We start from the raw sequence: 22,205 nt of genomic DNA on the forward strand, positions 1-22,205 counted from the left end.
ATGAGGAACAGATATCTGCTCTCAACATCTGTGTACATCTTCTCTGGTCGAAAAGGCACCCACTCGGCAATTCATAAAGCAACACCACTCACTTGTGAGGAGTAAGTGGATGTGTATAATTTCCCACTTCTTTAGCTTATCTACCTCTGGGTCAATGAGGTAAGTCTCTTGGAGAAGGGCCGTTCCCAACCTTTAGCGTGTAAGGTAAGCATGGACTCTGTAGTGTTTTGTGTAGTCCTGCAGGCTCTAGACTTTCCAGGTCAGGTGTTTCCAACCAGTCGATCACAAGCTACCAGTAGCTTGCAGACACCTTCAGAGTAGCTTGCACCCTCAAGTTCATTTTTAAGTAAGCACAGGGTCCCATTTTCCTTTAAAAGTTAAGGGAAGGCTGTGTTTGTTTTACATTATTATATTCAGGCTGCAGATAGCAGGGCCTGATAATGAGCAGTGCTGGAGTCACATATATGACCAAGGGCCCAGAGGTGAAGAGCTGAAGCACTGAGGTATTTATATCTTAAATAAAATTCTGTGCCCACTCTATATTGGAGGGCGAGAACAAAAGTGATTTTAACTGGAAGAATGTTACAATGAAGAGTCAACTTAATGATTAATGGCCTGATTTAGATATTGGCTGATGGGTTACTCTGTAACAACGGTGACAGATATCCTGTTTGCCGCAATCTAAATCCCATGGGAAATAATTGCATTTAGATTTCAACAAACAGAATATCCGTCACAGTTGTGACAGAATAACTCGTCCGTAACCCGTCCATCAATATCTAAATCAGGCCCTAAGTTAATTGTTCATTTAAATTTTCTCCCATTTCAAAGTGTTACATTCATCCACAGCAGGCATCTTGCTCCTAGTGGCTGGTAGGCACGGTGTCATAATTATAACTGTAAAATACAGCCATTATTTTTTAACTTGGAGAAATGTAAAGTGCAAAAATGTTGCATATTATGAAAATTTGCAAAACATTTTTCTGCACTTTCAATTTTTTCCATTTAAAAAAAATGGTTGTAGGTTTGTGTTCTACATGTAAGAAAGGTATGTCTTCTGCTATAAGTACGTATGCCAAAGGGTCTCATTCACACATACACATGTATCTGATTCATTCGTACACATTTTCATACAATCCCAAACACCACGCTCTCACTGACACACATGGTATGCTGTCATAGGAACATGTCATAGGATACTTTTGACTCAGTCAAAGTATTTTGTTTAAAGCATAGTATCTGGCTGTATGGACATTAGGCTTAAAGTCAATGAAGCTGAGAGTAGAAGTGTCTGATAATACTGCACGAGTGACTTGGCTTTTAGTAGCTCACAAGTACCGCTCCCTACAGGAAAGGTTGGCTACCCCTGTTCCAGGTGATAATTCTCACTTCTCCTGCCATGGATTCTTCAGTAACCCGGGCCATCATGCAGCACGCTTTGCTGTACCATTGCCCATCGTCTACCAGTGTCCTATGTAGAGAACCCAGTTCCTTTCCCTTCTTCCAGCCTCTCAGAGGTCTTTATGTACTTTGCCTATAAATATTCCCTGCTTTGCAACATTGTCAAAACAGTTAAACTAACAGAACCAAAAGAACCATATCCTCGGGGTAAACATCAAACCTTCCATTCCAGAGATGTTTTCCCATGTGAAATTCCATTGAGTGTCATCCCCCTTTCCTTTCAATATGGCATCTATGTCCCAATAAAACCTATACGTAGCTAACACTTAACAGATAGTTAAACCCACAGAGTACCCTGTAAGGTTACGAGTCATGCACCGGCTGAAGTCAGCCTTGATCTAGCAATCCAAGACTCTCCAAACACCCTTTCCCTCCCTATGTAGAGGCCCAGAAAAACCCTGTAGAAATAAAAATATTGGTGAACAATTAGAAGGTAGGTAGGCATGGCACTATGTGTCATCCATGCCGTCCCTGTGCAGCTAACTCCAGAATGTCATGCACTACTGCGCTATTAGGTTGAGCAAGAAAAAACAGGGGTCAGGATATTCTCAGCCCCTGAAGAATCCCCCTATCATCAAACAAAAGTGGAGCACCCTCCGTGCACTATATGTTCAAATGTCATGAGGACCCCCAGAGCCCATCACATGTTCTATATCTGAAAAGTATGTCATGGTGTGGCAGACTGTGTGTTGGCATCTTCTGCATCGATGCCCACAGCATCCCTCTGAGAGTCAGTGACCGCAATAGCCAACGTGCCGCCCGCTGCACCTCTTTATGGGGGCTGCTTGCAAAGGTCAACATGCTGCATCGTCATCTCCCAGTGGAGCCACTAAGACTGATGCGCCTGCCCAGCTCGGGCCCCTGGACCTCCTGGGCACACTGTCTGTCTCCTGCAGATATACCATGTTGATCCATCCCACACCTTCTCCGGACTTTTGAAAAATCGAGACTGACCATTGTACACCATCCATAATTTTGTAGGGAAGAGCAACATATACTTGGTGTTCGTAGATCAGAATATTTGTTTGGTGGCCAAGTACCCTGCACGTATAGTCAGGGATTAGTGTGGCCCTCATATTTAGAACTGACATGTTTATGTGACCATGGAAAGATACTGTCTCTATCTCAGTAATTAAGCACTTTCGCTATCAAGACCTGTAGCGGGACTACCGGCAGAGGCCGGGGCACCAATACCCGGTGTGTATGTTCTATCAAAAAGAGGGCAGACAATTGAGAGGGGTCCAAAGTATTTTGGAGTTCCCCTAATGTCTCTTGAGAAATCCTAAGAAGTGTAAATTGCTCCTCTGAGCCCTAACCTCTGAGTCCTAAAGGTGGTCATTGAGCTCCTTTGCTTTGGCAGTCGATACATGGACCCTGGCCTGAAGCTCTTTTATCTTTGTAGATAGGCTCTCAACCTTTGTTTCGATCTCCCGGGATCTCTCTGTGACTTTCCACACATCTGCGTGCAGGAGGTTGACCTCTAAGGAGCTGGAGCCAACCTTACCCTCTAGCACCTCCTTTGTGGAGGCAATTGCTGCTGGAATTTGGGTCCCCATGGGCTCCTGAGCACCCTCCAAGGTTCCCCCCTCGTCGTGTCCAGTGTGGCATGTTGTGGGTCAGGGCTACTCCATATATTGGGCCAGAACCATTCTCCAGGGAGGTGAGTAAGGTGGGCAGCCTGACTTGTTCTGACAGACCCACGCCAGCACCACCACTGCAGCGCCGGCTCCTCAGGAATCAAAACAGCCTGCTGCTACTCCCAAACAGGACCCTGGGGCCTCCACTGTGCCCCAGGGTCCGCCTATTCCCAGAAAGTCCCTGGTCCCACCCTGTCATTCAGCAAGGGACCGCTGCACCCACCAGGGGCCTCTCCATTGGGGCAGTTGCGCTCTCCAGCTAGGATCACTGGCCTCTGCTTCCCTCCGGATCAACAGTGTTCCTACTTCCGTCCCGCCCCCCAGCTGCACAGAGGGTTAAGCACTTGCCGGCTGCGCTGCCTCTGTGAGTCACTAGTGTGTCCCAGCAGCCTCCAACATGCCTATGGGTGCATATGCGGCCTAGTCCTCACATTAGTAGATGTCTCCTTACTGCCGCTCCCTGGGTGCGTCAAACTCCCCAGGCTCATTGATCCAGAGTCTGACCACCGCCACAGTAGTGCACGATTCCGCAGGATTACACAAGGGCTGGCAGAACCTCTCTTCAAGGTGTACAGTCGGCCATCTTGCTTGCCCATGCCCCTCAATATTTAACTTTATATTTAAGGTAGTTGTGGAACTTTTTAGTTTGCCCTGACTATCAGGCACTCAAAGCCCAGGCACATCTTTTGCTAGAACATCACCAGAGAAAATAATCCTTAAGGCTGAAGTGAGCAGGCCTATTTATTTACAGTATGTGCCCTCTCAAACAGGTGAAGATAAAGCAGCTCTGGTAAAAGAAACTAGGCCTTTTGAAATGACCGCACTGGAAGCTAGGGAAGTAAAAGCCTTGGCCTCATTTATGGAGACTGCTAAGGAGTCAGACTTAAATTTTGGCGGCAAAAGCTTCAGTGTGAAAAAAACAAAAATGATCAGTTGCAATCTCATTACAGCTGGGTGGTCCATTTCACAGTACAATGTGCTTCTAATGAAGGATCCCCGAAGATAACTATAGACTATAACCTTTTGCCTGACTCCCAAAAATATTATATCCTTTTTTCGGAACGCTAGGATTTCAAATGCCTAGAGTCCAGATAGATTACCAATTAATATACTTAAGCATAATCTTTATGCATGCAGTAACATTTTGATTTTGTGACCTTTGTATGATGTCTGTTACAACACAGTGACCGTTCCCAACTCCTGAACAACTGTACTGTAACTTTGTACAAACGTCTCTCCCATGTTCATCCCTGAAATGACAGGCAAATTCCTCTCCTACATCCTAAATAAAATCTTTGCTGACTCAGTACAAGAATATCTACAAAAAGAGATGGGAGAAAATGATTTGTTGTCCCTGAGTAGTCTGGTTTTAATGCTAAGGCCTCAGGACTAGACACAATTATTGCATTGTAGTTGATATTGGAAAAGTTGTCTTCGATGGCACTTTTATCTGCATTTGATAGCATTAACAGGATGATATTGTTATGTAATCTGAATTCCTTACAAATTTCTGCCTGCCTCTTAAAACTCCGGGTTGCACTCCACACCAGAACCTTGTCTAAATTGTTGATCGGAAGAGATAAGGATTTAATCAAATCTAGCGATACTGTAAAATGTCTAAAACAAGGCTGTCTGTTGTAAACCCTGCTTTTCTCCCTATACATTTATGAGATCTTGAAGATTTAAGATTTTTCATGATGTTAGAAAATGTCCTGTAGTTCTTGGTTCCATATAACTCCACACTGTATTATGCAGATGATGTCATCCTGTTCTGCTTCATTTGACCCCAACAGGCTTACAATGGGGGGAATATGGCCAGGGATTACAAAAGGGGTTAAATGCGTACAATGATTTTACAGTCAGGCACTTTCGAAAGGGGATCAACTACAAGATTAAATTGATGTTGCTCAGTATGCACCAAAATGGGATGGTATAAGCTATTACACATACTTTGGCATAGTAACATTCCAAAATCTCTGCTACTGAATTGGTGGCGGGTTAAACCTTACAAATGCACCTGTCTTGGACTACCATAAATATTAAAACTCTGAACTATATTGTCGCCCAATGTCTATGGCTATACCTGTGCACAAATCACGGCACCTGCCACCACAGGGTCAATCCTGAAAGGATTACATGCAAAAAGATATGGATAGTGCACCACTGCGCAAAGTCAGTAAAGTCCAGTAACACAACGTTGTCTTTTAAAAATCTTAATTTTTTATTATTGCTTTTTCTTGAACATACGAGCAATCAGCCAACGCATTTCGTCCTACACAAAAGGACTTCTTCAGGGCTGAAATGTAACACAAAAAGAATGTATATATCACACTAGGACAGAAAAGACACAATAAATACAAAAATAATTTAACAACAAAAAGAAAATGTACAAAAACATACAAAAAATATATTTAAAAAATCACCTCTAATACACATACCTATGGTCATAAAGAACTCATAATCATAAGAGACAAGGGACACATGCTACCAGGAATGTTATTCACACATATAGTCGATGAAGACATATACATTAATATATCACATAACACATATTACTAATATTTACAAAGACAAAATACAAACAAAATATAAACACCAGTTTTTTTTTTAAAGGATATAATCTACATAGTTCTAAAGATTTTTATACTATCGCCATCATTCTGTAATTTTTAACAATATATTTATTGAAAAGAAAAAATAATAATAATAAAAGTTTTATATATAGAGAAATAAATATAATATCAAACACATCATACCTTATATTTGCATGGTCTTTAAATTGATTGTCTTTCCATATTATTGGAATTAAATGTCCAACCTATTATTACTGAAAAGAACGACAACACTATGTAATATCCCACGGATTGAGAAACGAGTAACAACCAAAATTGTCGACTACCCACACATAAATTTAATATTTTCAAAAGATGGAGAATTTAAAAAGAGGTCAACAAACTCCATAAACAAATAGCCCTACATATATGGCCAAAAATGCCACAAAGAAAGACCACCAAAAGATCCCATAATATAATTTCAAATAAACACAAGAGATTGCACTCTAAAGATAATAACCAAAGCTTTTAAGAATAAATATGTAAATATAGCTATTTCTATTTTACAAAAAACCACAGCTCATAAACCATAACCTCACAAACCTACAAGTGCTTAGACAAAAACATATATTTATAAATTCTAACACCACACATGTACTAATAAGCTATTATTTCGTGTTATTACTACAAAACAATCCCAATGGGAGAGAAAATTCATAGGCATACTACAAAACAGTGTTCCACAGGACGACATTTACAAAGAAAAGGCATTTGCAGTATATTTAAATTTAAATGCCTAGTCATCGGTAATACTGCCTGAAAGGTCAGTGAAGCACGTGAAATTGCAATCAATTAGTAACCGCTTACCCCATAACATAAGTGATCAGCCATGTCCATCCCGGTCGGAAAAGAAAGTAAACTGAGCCCAGCTTGACATCCGCTTTTAAACCCTGGGCAATCTAGATAACAAGATTATTTGACACAGGTGGCATACTTATTGCTATGGTGACCATTCTGGAATAAGAATAGTCGCCATCTTAGGTAAACAGATTGGCCATTTTTTAATGGTGTCATCCATTCTATAAACAGATGTATAGGATCCATCTAGCATTATACGGGCTTAACAAGAGTTTTGATAAAGCCCTAAAAAGTAAAAAGAAACTGATACTCTATACTAAACAGGACCCAAGATGCATATAAATTGCTATAGCGACTATTATACGATAAAATTACTCTTCATATCGCATAAATACGTCGGCCATTTTGAACTGGTGTCAACTATACTGAGAACCAACGGAGCCTAAGACATTATTATAATAAAGCCCTAAAGTATAAAGCTTACAGACTATGCCAAGTTATATTATTAACATGACATAGGAAGAGCCACGAAAAACTGATCGCCTAGTCCTCAAATCAGTAGATGTCTCCTTACTGCCGCTCCCTGGGTGCGTCAAACTCCCCAGGCTCATTGCAGGATTCCGCAGGATTACACAAGGGCTGGCAGAACCTCTCTTCAAGGTGTACCATCGGCCATCTTCCTTGCCCATGCCCCTCAATATTTAACTTTATATTTAAGGTAGTTGTGGAGCTTTTTAGTTTGCCCTGACTATCAGGCACTCAAAGCCCAGGCACATCTTTTGCTAAAACATCACCAGAGAAAATAATCCTTAAGGCTGAAGTGAGCAGGCCTATTTATTTACAGTATGTGTCCTCTCAAACAGGTGAAGATTAAGCAGCTCTGGTAAAAGAAACTAGGCCTTTTGATATGACCGCACTGGAAGCTAGGGAAGTAAAAGCCTTGGCCTCATTTATGGAGACTGCTAAGGAGTCAGACTTGAATTGTGTCTGCAAAAGCTTCAGTGTCAAAAACACAAGATGATCAGTTGCGATCTCATAACAGCTGGGTGGTCCATTTCACAGCACAATGTGCTTCTAATGAATGATCCCCGAAGATAACTATAGACTATAACATTTTGCCTGACTCCCAAAAATATTATATCCTTTTTTTCGGAACGCTAGAATTTCAAATGCCTAGAGTCCAGATAGATTACCAATTAATATACTTAAGCATAATCTTTATGCATGCAGTAACATTTTGATTTTGTGACCTTTGTATGATGTCTGGTGCAACAAAGTGACCGTTCCCAACTCCTGAATAAGTGTACTGTAACTGTGTAAAAACGTCTCTCCCATGTTCATCCCTGAAATGACAGGGAAATTCCTCTCCTACATCCTAAATAAAATCTTTGCTGACTCAGTACAAGAATATCTACAAAAAGAGGTGGGAGAAAATTATTTGTTGTCCATGAGTAGTCTGGTTTTAATGCTAAGGCCTCAGGACTAGACACAATTATTGCATTGTAGTTGATATTGGAAAAGTTGTCTTCGATGGCACTTTTATTGACTTATAATCTGCATTTGATAGCATTAACAGGATGATATTGTAATGTAATCTGAATTCCTGAAAAATTTCTTCCTGCCTCTTAAAACTCCAGGTTGCACTCCACACCAGAACCTTGTCTAGATTGTTGATCGGAAGAGATAAGGATTTAATCAAATCTAGCAATACTGTAAAATATCTAAAACAAGGCTGTCTGTTGGAAACCCTGCTTTTCTCCCTATACATTTATGAGATCTTGAAGATTGAAGATTTTTCATGATGTTAGAAAATATCCTGTAGTTCTTGGTTCCATATAACTCCACACTGTATTATGCAGATGATGTCATCCTGTTCTGCTTCATTTGACCCCAACAGGCTTACAATGGGGGTAATATGGTCAGGGATTACACAAGGGGTTAAATGCGTACAATGATTTTACTGTCAGGCACTTTCGAAAGGGGATCAACTACAAGATTAAATTGATGTTGCTCAGTATGCACCAAAATGGGATGGAATAAGCTATTACACATACTTTGGCATAGTAACATTCCAAAATCTCAAATATTATTTACTGGAAGAAAATCTGTCACAAAAAGCAATAATTCAGGGTGGAGGTTTAAATAGTTTTTATAATTAATAGTGAATCAAGCATATTGAAAATGTGCTCAAAGTCTGTTCAGCAGGAGTGCTTTCCATCCTTGTGTATGGAATAGAATGTGTGTCCTTCTTAAGGTTGTACTTCTTAAACAGAGCAGAGGGGAACATCTTAAATTAATTATACCCTTGTTTAAAAGAGTCTATCAATCGAACGATTTCCTTCGTAAGATTGTTATTTTGTTTCTATAAAGTACTCTTGATTGGGGAGTTTAAGTAGTCCAGGCTAATTAAAACACCTTACACTGAAGTTTTAAATCTGCACGTTACTGTTAGAGAATTTGATTTTAAAATCGACCGACACATTATAGAAAGCCACAATTTAAAAAGATATTGCAACTCAATTTTAAAGAAGAAATAATATACTATCCTAGAACTGGGAGTCTGAATGTGGTCTCTAATGCAGCAGTAATAAGAACAATGCACAAATACTTTCTAATATTTCAAGAGCATCTATTACATAGATTTGTTTTTCTTATAAATCTAATTATTTGGGGACTTCAAATGATCAGTAGCACAATAAAGTCGGATGGCCTCAGACCTAAACAGTTCATATGTACCCCTTGATAAATAAAAGGTATTCAGGATGTTAAATATGTTTTGTTTGGCCCATTTTGTATAGAAATGATATTATTTTTGCCCTTATCAGCACTCAAAGTTAATTCTTTTTCAGACTGAGTTTAAGAATACTTTCACCTTCTCTTAATCAAGTTAATAGTTGAAAATTGAGTTATTTGTAGCTGCCTTTATTACTTCAGACTTGGCTGTAAAAATTGAAAATCTGTTGAGTATCAGGTGACAACTTGTCTTGAAGCAAACACTTTATTGAGATCTTTTGAAATGGGCAGATTAAACCAAATTATTTTGTGCTCTCAAATTTAAGACAATCATCTGGTTGCCTTTTTGTCTTTGTTTCAAAATAGGTGGATGTGAATTATTCTGAAGCAGATGAAAACCTCCCAGTTCCCCAGCAGCAGAATATGGTTGTCATATCCCACCACAAGATGAATTCCGATGACAGAGGTAATAAAGGAATTGTGCCAACACGTTCTAACAGCGTTTTAAGTATTCAGGTAGCTAACCTTCAGGAAGACATAGAAAAACTAAAAGAAGCAAACCACTGTCTAAGTGCATATGAAACAATTCTTAATATGTACCAAACAAAAAATGCACAGTTTGCCAATGAAAAACTTCAAATGCAGCAAACAATCATGGAGTTAAACGAGACCATTAAGATGCTAGAACAGGAGAAGAAAAGGCAGCAAACTCAAATTATGGATCTGCAGTACAATAACATATCATTGATGACCAGAATTGAGTCTGAAGCAACAGGTGATGCTTTGAAAAGAGAACTCGATGAACTAAAGAAAGATTATAGTCTTTTGCAGGAGAAGCAAAAGAAAGAGGAGGATCAGAAGATTAAATTGATGAACCAATACTTAGAAATGGACTACGCCATCAGTAAGAAGGAAGAGGAAATTGAAGAACTGCAACATATCAATACAAAGTTGGAAAATGAGGTAAAAACATCTATGTTGGAGATGCAGCAACTCAGGGAGGAGAAGGAAAGTGTGGAAAAGCAGTTGCAAGCATTGCAGGAGGAACTGCAGCAAGAGACTGACACCAGGGGAGCAGAAAAGGAACAGTTTGAGTCCAAGTATTCTTGGCTTTTGTCCGAAGTGAAGATGTTTAAGGCAAACTTTGAGAATGAGCATGCAGAGACAGAGAACCTGAAGCAGCATATGGATGTAGTCATGAAGGAGAACCTCCTGTTGCACCAACAGGCCATAGTAACCAAAGACCTCAATACCCAAATGCTGGCTGAGATTGGCAGCTGGAAACAGCAGTTTCATAACATCATGCAAACACATGGGGAAAAGGTAAGGATTTAACACTACAGCAGCTCGTTACAACCTTGCCTACATATATGCATATTGACTGAAAAAAAGACAAATATTCAGTACAGCGTTGGTAGAGATATAATTTTTGGGTAATGTATATGGTTCACTGTCAATACTTGTACCTGGTAATTCATCAATATGTAAACTCAGTATACATTTTGAGTAATTTGCCAAGCAAGACACTTGGAAGAAACTTTGATAAGAGAAAGTGTCTTTCCTCTGGATGATGACGTGGTATGGAAGAAACCTACAAAGTATCAATTAAATATGTATAGGTCACTTTCCATACCTAGATGGAGTTATTTATCAATGTAACCTATTAACTATTTACTAATCAAGACAGCTGGAAGAAACCATGACTGATGAAAGTATCTTTCCTCCGTTAATAGGGTATGGAAGAGACCTATAAAATAGCTATACAATATGCATTATTCACTGTAACTTTTTATATGTACCTATTTAGCAGTATAATTTCTAAATGATTTACTATGTAAGAGAGTTGGAGGAGAACTTGACTAGTCAAAGTATCTTTCCACCAAATAATAGGTTATTGAAGAGGACCGTAAAGGACTCATAACAAATGCATAATTCACTGTCAAAACATATGAGTGGGTATTTAATTGCATAGTTTCTAAACTATTTAAAATCAAAAAGGCTTGAGAATGTATGGCTAGTGAAATTGTTTTTTCTCTGGACAATAATAAGGTTCTGAAGAAACGTAAAAGTATGTGAATTATGAGCTAAATCCAATATAGATATTATTGAAATAACACTCAGATCTGCCAGAGAATCAGAATGTAAACCTTTGTAATAATGTAGTCACTTTACAAAACACAATCTAAAAAGAATTAGGCTTGATAGACACCCAAACACCCACCATTATCCCCACATCAAACTACTTTTGGCAATCATTTCTCCACTCCCTCTTCTTCGCGCTGTTTACTTAATATAGAACTGTGGCTCTGATAGTCAGAATTATAAATCTTAGTCATACTAACCTTGCTCACAATACTGGTTGCTGCTCTAGCTAATCAACAATTATTTTATACACATTTTATCTCCAAAGGGGTGCTCTGAAATTAGTGATATGCAATAAAGAGAACAAAAAAAATCAAATCATTTGAGAAGTCAGTGTCATCTTTGTGGAATAGAAACATTAATCATATGTAAAAAAAGAATTTAAGCTTACATAGTGAGTTAAAGTTTATTCTGCCAGTGCAACGTGTGCACCATGCAAATTTGCAGATGTTGTGCATTTGGTCAACTTTGTTCTTTTTCCATGAAAAGAATTGTTTGGGAAACATCATTTTCAGTCTTGGTATTTTTTGAGGAATATTGTCACACATAAAGTAAAGTGAAGTGATTCTCCTGAGGATGACGTTTTGCTGGTTTTTCAGATAACTACCTGAAGAGCAAGAGATTTGCAAAGTTTTAAAAACAATTGTAAGTGTGCAAAAGTGGACTACCACAATGTAGCCCACGTCTGCAAGTTTTATGTGATCCATAAGTGTCTAACAATAACCAGTGGCCTCAACGCATATTTTGTTTCAGAAGGCTGCTGTTATAATTGTCCCTGATTATGGCTAATCGAGGTAAACACATTAGGCATGGTATTGATAGACATCCTCTGTAGAGAATTAGAAGATAGTTATGAGCCTCTGAAATGTATACAAGACCTTTTGTACCATACTTTACCCCTGCAGATTTTGAGATGCTTTATTCATCGTTGAGTTGAACGATTTGCTCAGCTGCATCTTGAAAATATTTCAGACATCTCGAGATTCCTTCCGTGTAAATCTCCTTGGATGGGGTCCATAGTAACACCAGACCTGAGTGACAATGATATTGGTAATAAATTGTAACTTAATCAACTTGTAACTTATAACTAATTATGTAAGTGACAGCTTTTACTAATTCCTAAATCTTAAATAGGTTTTAGGGCTCTATCTACAAAAAATAAAAATAAATGTGAAGATCGCCTCCTCTTCCTCTGAACGTACAATACCAACTTTTTGCTATTCACCAACATTCTTAGTAGTGTACCTGGAAAGCTTTGCCAGGTGCAGGTTTCCAGGTCTATTCCTGGTAAGAAAAGGTCACTTCTCCAGTGCTACTGTGCGAAGTTACCCGTAGTGGAGAACTCCCCACATGGGGAATAGTATCCTATGTGCAAAGCTACATCCTTGTGTTTTTTTTTCTCTAGTGGGGAAATATTTTTCTCTTTAAAGAAAGTCTTTTCCTTCTCTTTTACCGACATTCCTCCAGGGGTAAAAGAGGCCAAGGTGCAGCAGTAGTTATGGCTAAAGAGCAGAAAAAGAATCCGGTCCAGCGGGACTAGACTGGAAAAAGACGTCAAGTCCTATTTGGCAGTGTAGTTCTTGACTTGGCTCTCAGATCGTCTGCCTGCTTTCCAGTCATCTCCTGCCATAGTTGTTTTCTGCTCTGTGCCCCTCACTTCTACTGCAGTCAGACCTCTTTTTTTGCCACAGCCCCCACCAGTTTGCTGACCATGGGCCCAGCTAACAGCGACATCAGCCTATCATTCATTTTCCAGTGTTCTGCTGCTATGTTCGTGTACTATTCTCTGTCATTCTTGTAGCTCTACTCTGTCACTATTTGGTCCTTTGGCTTTGGTCACATCCTTTAAACACCAAGCTCTTATTCTATAGTGATATTTGTATTTTAGTTAACGTTTTCCTGCCTTGGTTAAATCATTTTAAAAGTAACAGCTGATAGTAAATGCGGTGTGAAGCACTATATCAAATATACTGATTAACTGACATTTTAAAAATATACACAGTTCATATGTAACTGAAAATGGAGATGGTTTGTTCTGCCTGTTACAGAAACTGGTACTAATAGGGCAAAAAGAAGTACAAAATCTTTGTTTAATATTCTCTACTGTCATTCAGTACTTTGCACTCCCAATTAAATATGTTTTCCTTTGTTCTAGTCTATGTATTTTGTGTTGGCCGTATAACCAGTGCTTTCCTCTCTGAAAAACATAGAGAAGTGGCCTAGGCTTGGAGGGCATGGTCGACTGCCAATGTAGTAGGACACGTGGTGGTGGAGCTCCCCACTGGCGCTCCACTGTTCATGCCATCCTGACCACCCCAATTGCCCTCTACCTGAGCAGATGCGGGAGGTGGTCCACCTGAGCACCGTGCGACTTTAAGCACTGCTATCCATGCACTTGGTGTACAGAGGAGGTCTCCTGGTGTGGCGTCCAAGATGGTGGTGCGTGCTGGGCTGTAGTTTGTTTGCGGGCATGGCAACACAATTTGGAGCACTGAGGAGTACGGGCAGGCAGCTACCTGAATGCTTGACAGCCAGATGAGGAATGTGCATTGTGCCGCGCTGCTCTGGCTCCTGCCTGCCCTGAGGGTGGCGGACCCGACAAGGGATGTGCTGCGAGGGTGCTGCACGGTCTGGAGTGGCATAGGGGTGAGTGAGCAGACACCACTGGGACCCCACACCGACCTAGGACTACCATTGGGGGCTGTGGGGTTGATTGACTCGGCCCCTCCCTCCTTGTAGCTATAAAGCTCCTGAGGCAAGTGGGGCTTCCATTGGGGCTTTGACACTGGGCCTCAACTGCTCTGGTGTTCTTGCAGGGACGTTTGAAGATCAGAGGATAGCATGCAATGATTTATCGTTTGACAGCTGCTCCTTCTGGTAATAGGGGATTACCAAAGCCCTATCTGAATTAAGGGACGACAAACCTCTATTTCAGTGACAGTGCACCTACCTAGCAACCACTGTGGAAACTGAAAAGTGCTGAGTCCCCGTCTGTGCGACTTTGATACTGAGAAGGGGACAGTTGATCTCCCCCCGCTGGTCTTGCCACATGGCTCATCTTGACTAGCTGAGAGGCATTGTTGCTGAGGGTGACCCTCCCCCCCACTGGGCACTGGAGACACGCCTACTGCAATAACAGGGGAGGGGGGCACTGACAAATTTTCCGCAATACCTGGGAGTCCCCGGCTTAGCATGAGCTGACGGATGCGCTGCTGCATTAACAATGGGAAATATTATGAAGAAAAAGGACCCTGGTAGTGGGTCACAGGGGGTGGCGTCTTGTCGACGACGACTGGCGGAGACGGCTCCGGTGTGTGCTGCCCAAGATGGCCATATGGCAGCAATTTTGGAGACTATCCTTCAGGCCATAGCTGCCTCACAGGAGGAGTTACAGGCCAAAATTGATGCAATGGCCACTGGCATGGGCCTCATGAGAGACGATCATAGATGCCCTTCGGAGAGGGTCAGTGCAACAGAGCACACACTGGAGGACATAAACCCTAAGGTGATGTCCATGCAAGGATGACTGACGGCTGTGGAGGACAGAGTAAAAACACTTGAATTACGTGCTGAGGATACTGAAAACAGGGCACGAAGAAACAGCCTTCGAATAGTGGGCCTAGAAGAACGTATTAAGGGCCCTGATATAACAGCCTTCTTGGAGGCCTGGTTCCAGACTGAGATTACACCTGAGGGCCTCTCCCCATTTTATGCACTTGAACGAGCCCACGGGTGCCTTCCCAGTCTGCGCCACCTGGAAAGAATCCCAGTCCTGTGGTGGCTAGGGTTCACTTCAAAGACAGAGAACGCATTCTCTCACAAGCCCGTATTAAAGGAGACACAATGGTGGATAACAAGAGAGTGATGATATTTCCGGATTTTACAAGGTAGGTGTAGCAGCAAAAAGCCTCATTTACTGTGGCTAAATGAAAACCTAGGGACATGGTAATCAAATATGCAATGCTGTTCCCAGCCAGACTACTTGTGACCCATGAAAACAATATCCAATTCTTTACCTCCCCACAGCTGATATGGGACTGGCTTGAGCAACTACCTCAATTGGGAGTGGACACTAGCACTGACAAATGGCTACCTCAAAAAAAGAAGAGACCAAAGAGGCTGCCCGGACCGGGCATAAGAACAACACCCTCCCGCTCCCAGGCACTGCAGGAAGGCCAGAGGGTGGTGGAAATAGCAACGGCCATTAGCAGTGGTGGCTATGAACCAGCCACGGAATCTGAAGGCAAAGAGGAGGTGAACTCTGATTCGTACCATGTATCCTTGTCTTCCCGCAGCTCCGATGTTTTTATTCCACAGGTCACGCCGCACACACCAGATGACTTGATATGAGTCCTCTGTGTGCATCATGGGAGGGAGGCAGTGCAAGAGTGTGGAGAAACTGGGCAGAAAAGTGGCAGTCCTAATACTCTGATTTGATAATGGTTGGGGTATGGTGAACCTTTTGCTTTCTTCCTGCTATATATTCTGGATGGTGTGAAGTGAGCCGGGGAGCACCCGGAGTTGGACGCCCTCCGACTCTGTTGGGTTGCGGAGCGTGTGTAGTATGAGCACAACTGTGACTGCTTGGCTTGACTGTTTGGATGGGGGTATTGCCACTTCTTGTCCTAGGGTTGGGGAATTGTTGTGGGAGTTTGGTTGTTTGTTGCATGAGTTTTTGTTGGGAACTTTTCCTGCCCTCATTACTACTACATATGTGCAAGACCGCCCTCCATGTCCCCTTACAGGAGCCAATGCTCTGCAGATGAGACTTACTGTGCTAATATTACAAGCGTTCTCATGGCAGCCCCCTTAACCTATAATTTTATCAGCTGGAACACTAAACAGCATGGCAAAAAGGTACAAGGTACACACATACTTGAAGCATAGGGGTGCACATATAGCCCTTTTACAAGAGACTCATCTCACTGCGCATGAGAGGGATGCCCTACAAAAGAGATGACAGGGCCAAATATGCACCACTACCTATTCTCCAGAGGGGTTCTAATCTGGGTCAGACCTAGGGTCCCATTTCAGAAGACAGGGGAGCTGATAGACCATGGTAGGGATATATTCCCCCAACTCAGAGCAGGATGGCTTTTATAAGGGCCTGTCCTGTGGTCTGGCCCGATACCTGACGTAACCTATTCTGTTAGGAGGGGACTATAATAGAATAACTGACTCCACTCTTGATAGATCCCACCCGCCCCTGAGAGGCTCTCCAGTGAGGTGAATGGACAGACATTTCAGACCTGGCAAACTCAGTGGAGGTAATTGTCTCCTGGAGACACCTTAACCCTACTACCAGGGATTACTCATTTTTCTCTGGGATGCATGGACTTCATATGCGGTTAGATGCATTCCTCTGTTCTCCAGATATGCATAGTTCAGTATACTGTGTGGAATATTTGTGCTGCACAGCATCTGATCACAACCCAGTCTTACTCATGCTAAACTGGCAAAGAGAACGCCCCTGAATCCCAGATTGGCGCCTATGAGTTGAGGAACTGGAGGCCCCAGGATTTAAGCATACTATTGGAGAAGCTATTCACGACGGGTACAGTAGCACCCGTCGCGCTTTTCACTGTCTGCTATGCAGACAGTGAAAAGCTGCCCGGGGCCCTTTTAGGGGGTTCCTGCACTGCCCATGCCAGTGGCATGGGCAGTGCAGGGGGCCCCCAGGCGCCCAGGACTCCCCTTACCGCCAGCCTCTTCCTGGCAGTGCAAACCGCCAGAAACAGGCTAGCGGTAGGGGGGTCATAATCCCCAGGGCAGCGCTTCTTGCAGCGCTGCCCTGTCGGATTATCACCGCCGGGGGTAAAACGGCGGGAAACCGCCGGCCCCGGCGGTGCGACCGCGGCGCTACCGCTGCGGTCTTAATACGGGTCTCCGTACCGCCAGCCTGTTGGCGGTACGGACGCCACATTACCCCTGGCGGTCTCCGACCGCCAGGGTCATAATTACTCCCTAAGTATTGTAAGGCAACCTCCGCTCCTCAACTACATAACTGGAGAACTGCTTTGTTACAATGAGCTGACTGTGAGGGCAGGGTGCTGTTTTAAGAAGTGAGGGGAGGGTGCTGCATGATTAACAAAGCCAGGGTTTCGGAAGCCCTATTGGATTGCCTGAAAGCACCAGCTGAAGACTCCCCCAACAGTTACATATCACTTGCTACAAGTGCTGGGGAAGCTTGAACACTGCATCTCGGGCTGGGGGGGAAGGAATATGTCTAGTAATCTTCATGTAACTATGTTGCATGGCATATTACTAACTTTATGATTTGACTGGTCAATTAATGCAATCAGAGATGACTAGGAAGCAGCAGAAAGAGGGTGGGCAGAGGGGTGGATTGGGATATCGTTGGGGATCTCATGCTGTAAGCGAGGATGCTGTTGGACTTGTTTTGTATTGGAACTTGCCTTTATGAATGTTAACGCCATGAGTAGTAATTGTTTTGTATTGCTGGGGATGAAAAAATGTAATAACAATTCTGTTAAAAAAAAAAGTAGCCTAGGCTTGTGCACTTAAGCATGGCTGAAATCCCTTGATAAATAGCCCAAAGTTTTGGAAAATGTGATAGGAAAATTAGAGGTATTCGTTCTGAGTTGCACTGAGGAGAAGTGGCAAAAGGGTGATAACGTCTTAAAACCTTCCCCGGAATCAGTGCTCATCGGTGAAGGCAACTTTCGACCTTGCAACCATTAACACAATTTTAATACAGACCAGTTAAGTTACACACTATGACCAATGTGGCCATACAAGGAAAACTCTAGTCATGAATAAAGTTTAGGAGTTTATTACATTAGGACTTTATTACAAACTTATCTCAGAGTTATGTAGACAGTTGGCAAGACAAAGTTATAAAGATACATAATCACCAAGGGTTGCCCAAGGCGACAAAATAAGTTCAGGTGAACTAACACTAATAAAACTAAACATCCTAAAGAATAATGCAAAACATCAACACGATTATCTTAGATACAGACATCAATTGTTGCTCTGGTTTGACAAGCATCAATTCAATTTCAAATCAGCATAGTTTAATTTAGCTGGGCACAGGTAAATCCTACAGTTTCCAATTCAGGGAAATACATGTGACAAAAAGAACAAAAAGAATTTGGAAAAAGGTAATCCTGGGAAACCAGCTACTAACTAAGATGGGTGAAAGATAGGTAAAAAAGGGAGAGTGTCAGCATGTTAGAAGCTTGATCAAGAGTATTATGCAAGGGTTAGGAAGAAAACCTCTGAGTCTCAAAAAGACATTTCAAAGAGGCAATGATAGAGAGAACAATACCTCTCCAAGGGGCTCATTATGCCAGAAACTTCTTCTGCAAAGGCTCTGGTCAAAGAAAATCTTGAAATTTGACCAAAGAGGAATCTGACAACCTCTGACCAAAACCCAACTGGTCAATGACATATCAAAGTTCATAAAGCAATCTAATTCGGCCTGGGCGACAGTTCATTTTAGGATAAAGGAGCATCATCCGATCGAGTTTGATCACATGACTCCAAGTTGAAACATTAGCACATCTTCCCAGGTCCTTTATAGGAACAACATTGATCCATGTAGCTGCACACGAGTTTGAAACAAATGTTTAAATTGCTAGTCCACAGTCCAGGATGTTTCTCATCCAAGGTTGAATATCTAAAACTTTCTATGTGTAAAACAATAGGGCTCTATTACCAAAGCTAGTCTTCTCATGGGAACAGAGTCTGAAAGAAAGTTCATGTTAAAGAAATGATTTTGCATTTTCTGCACAATCATGGTGTTGTGTAGCCATTTTAGTTATAGCTCCATGCACGTTAGTTTAACATACTAGGCCGCTGTGCACTTTGACCTAGATATATTTTATTCGGCTTCGCATTGTTATTATTACAATATAACGAGTTTTACGGTCTTGTTTTATTTTCATCTATCTAACTGTTTTTGCTTAGCCCAGCACTGTGTTCTCAAACAAGACATTCTTGATCACTTTGTGCTTCAGTCAAGGCTACAGTTTGGTACATTGCCAGTGAACGTGGTAGAAGTTTAGTCTCCAACATTCATAGAAAATACACATCCTTACGTAGAGACATTTTCTTAGAACATCAGCTGTGTTATTATAAAAACACTTCCTAGTCCCATTACACGTTAAGAGGGAGATTCCAGCAAGGGAACCACGACTGTACGCTGGTTGCTCAATGATTCGTTGCAGATGCTAATGCAGACTACAGGCCTTTGCTCAGGTATGAGGGTTGATGTCCTCCCCGGGGAACCTGAAAGGCAGAATTAGAGCTTAACATGCTGCGCTGAGATTATTTAGATAGGAAATAGTCCATAGATTCTAGTGACAATATGATAGCGTTATTCTCATGCTTCACTCTCCTCGTCACCATTTTAATATTGTCATGTTGTGTCATTCTGGTCATTGCAGCTCACGTTTTGCTATCTAAAATGCAGTCATTTTATTAAACCAGTCTTTAAAATTCACACTACTTCTTATTGTCATTTATATATGAGACCGAATTGTGAATGAGAGAACCGGATGTGACCTGAGTGACCACGACTTCCCTGAGAAGTATAATATGTCATGCGCTCGGCTGCCCAATCATCCCTATCTCTTGGTGGAGATAAGGCACTGCTAGTTAGCTGGAGCAAAACCCGGATCGAGAGCGACAGGTGTCACCCGCAGTGGGTCAGACTCAGTCCCCCACACCGTGGGTGATCTTGCTGCTCCAAATCCAGTACTCTCATTAGAAAAATGAGAGCCTACGCGACAACGGAAAAAAGGGCCTAGTAAGCCTCACTTGGGCTAATGCAAGTAAATTAATTCAACAAATTAATATATCCAATAAAACACATTCTAATACGCAAACTGCCAATTCTTCACTAATAATTCTTCATTAGCATTTAGATTTCAGTAACTTTAAACAAAATAACTGTTAATACATTTTCAGTCAGTATAAAGTGGAACAGCAATTCTCTATTTTTGCACCCATATTCAAATCATTAATCATTAGAAATTCAGTATTGTTTCAATACATTCTATTAGTATAGAGTCTAAATTTCACCACAAAATCAGTCTAATCCTTCAAGCATTTGATTTACCCTGAATACCACTAGAGTATCTAACATTAGTCTAAATGAATGCACATCTAAAATAACTTTTCAGGGCATCTTTCTACATTCAAACTATTAGTATTTTGATTAACATAATGCATACACTGTCACATATATCGCTTCTGTGACATAAGGCACAGTACTAAAGTTTCTGCTACATCAAAACAATAGATGATGGAAGTTGGGGTGACGAGGATGCTCCAGTACACCTCAAAATAACCATACAGGAGTTCAAATGGAGAATGAGCAGTGCAAACAAGTCAAAGTTTTATTTTTTTTATCTGGTCACATTTGCTGTGGATTCAAAGACAGAGGGCTAATGTCAGACTATGTAGGTTGACAAATTGCTGTTTATTCTTTTAACATAGAGACTGGTGTTTAGTTTTCTTTCTCTGACTGCAAAGCAAGAGGATATGATAAAGCTAGCTAGGTGACAATCGTGCAGGGATACAGGGAATGTGAAAGGAAAGGCTGTAAGATCTATTTTTTTTTAAAACACAACAAAATGAAAATACCTGTGAACGCACTGTATAACTATTTCAAAATACACTAGCATTGATGAAAGAACAAATGAGGCACCTTTTTTGGTAATTCTGTAAAGTGATGGATTTTTAATGGGATTCAAACAAATCATCAATACACATGGTGATGCACAAATGACAAATAGACACTGAAAGTCCATTCCCACAAATTATCATTTGCCCCAATATAGTTTTATCAGGAAAACTACATGTTTGTTCAATGGAAAATGTGCTGCCTGTAAATGACGATGCGCAACAACACCATGCTTTTGTAATATATTTCCGGTAATGTGCTCCAAAATGCACTACCAGGTACAGATAGCACCCTCAGCACTCTTCTCCTAATTGGGTGTGACTAATTTGCTACAGGTGTTCTTGTGTAACATTTGCATTTTTTACAATCCTTATGCCTTCAGTGATGTACCACTGATGCCAGCACCCCCACTTAAAAGCAGCACTGCTTAAGACAAAATGTAAGAAACCCAATTGTCGACCACCACTGACCATATGACTTGCCATGACCTTAAGCAAATGATGCAATATGATGGCAGAGATGCGTTACAGATAGGATACATACTGTGTGCTTGTTTAAGCAGATGTATGCTTGGCTTCTTGATTGTAGGTTATTTGCAACCAGACCAATTAGGTAAAATGCCTCAGGTTTCTTTTGGCTTAATTCTAAAGAATTTTCTTAACATTTGTGCTGGAAAGTGGACCATTCGAACATTTGTTTCACTTTTGTCATACATTTACTCTAAATTCATGATGCAAGTTCACCATTTGAATACATTTTTTTTCAAGAATCATTTTTGTGGTGGGAGAACTCCTCCATGCACTCCCGCTTCCATTGGGTTCGCTCATGCACTCAAACTGGATCTACGTTTTCTGCCCCACCACTTTTAGAATCCGACAGCCACACTGAAAGGGAGTGTTAATGCAGTCCTGTGCTGAAGTAAATCTCTGACCAATTCTAGTTTGAGAAAGGGTTGAATTAGAGCTTAGAGATGCCCACAAACATGCATGTTTGTGGCCATCAACCATCAAGGTAAGCCATACCCTCATACATCTACTTGTTTCCCCTTAAGTGGTATTTATGACTATGGCATTTTCCATACTCCTGGCAGAAATCTCTGCCCTTTTATATGGGTTTATGCCTGTCTGAAATCTTTATGTTAATTCCTTGCAGACATAAAAAAGGTTAATT

The sequence above is a fragment of the Pleurodeles waltl genome, chromosome 2_1, assembly GCF_031143425.1.
Source record: "Pleurodeles waltl isolate 20211129_DDA chromosome 2_1, aPleWal1.hap1.20221129, whole genome shotgun sequence".
NCBI classification, from domain to species: Eukaryota; Metazoa; Chordata; class Amphibia; order Caudata; family Salamandridae; genus Pleurodeles; species Pleurodeles waltl.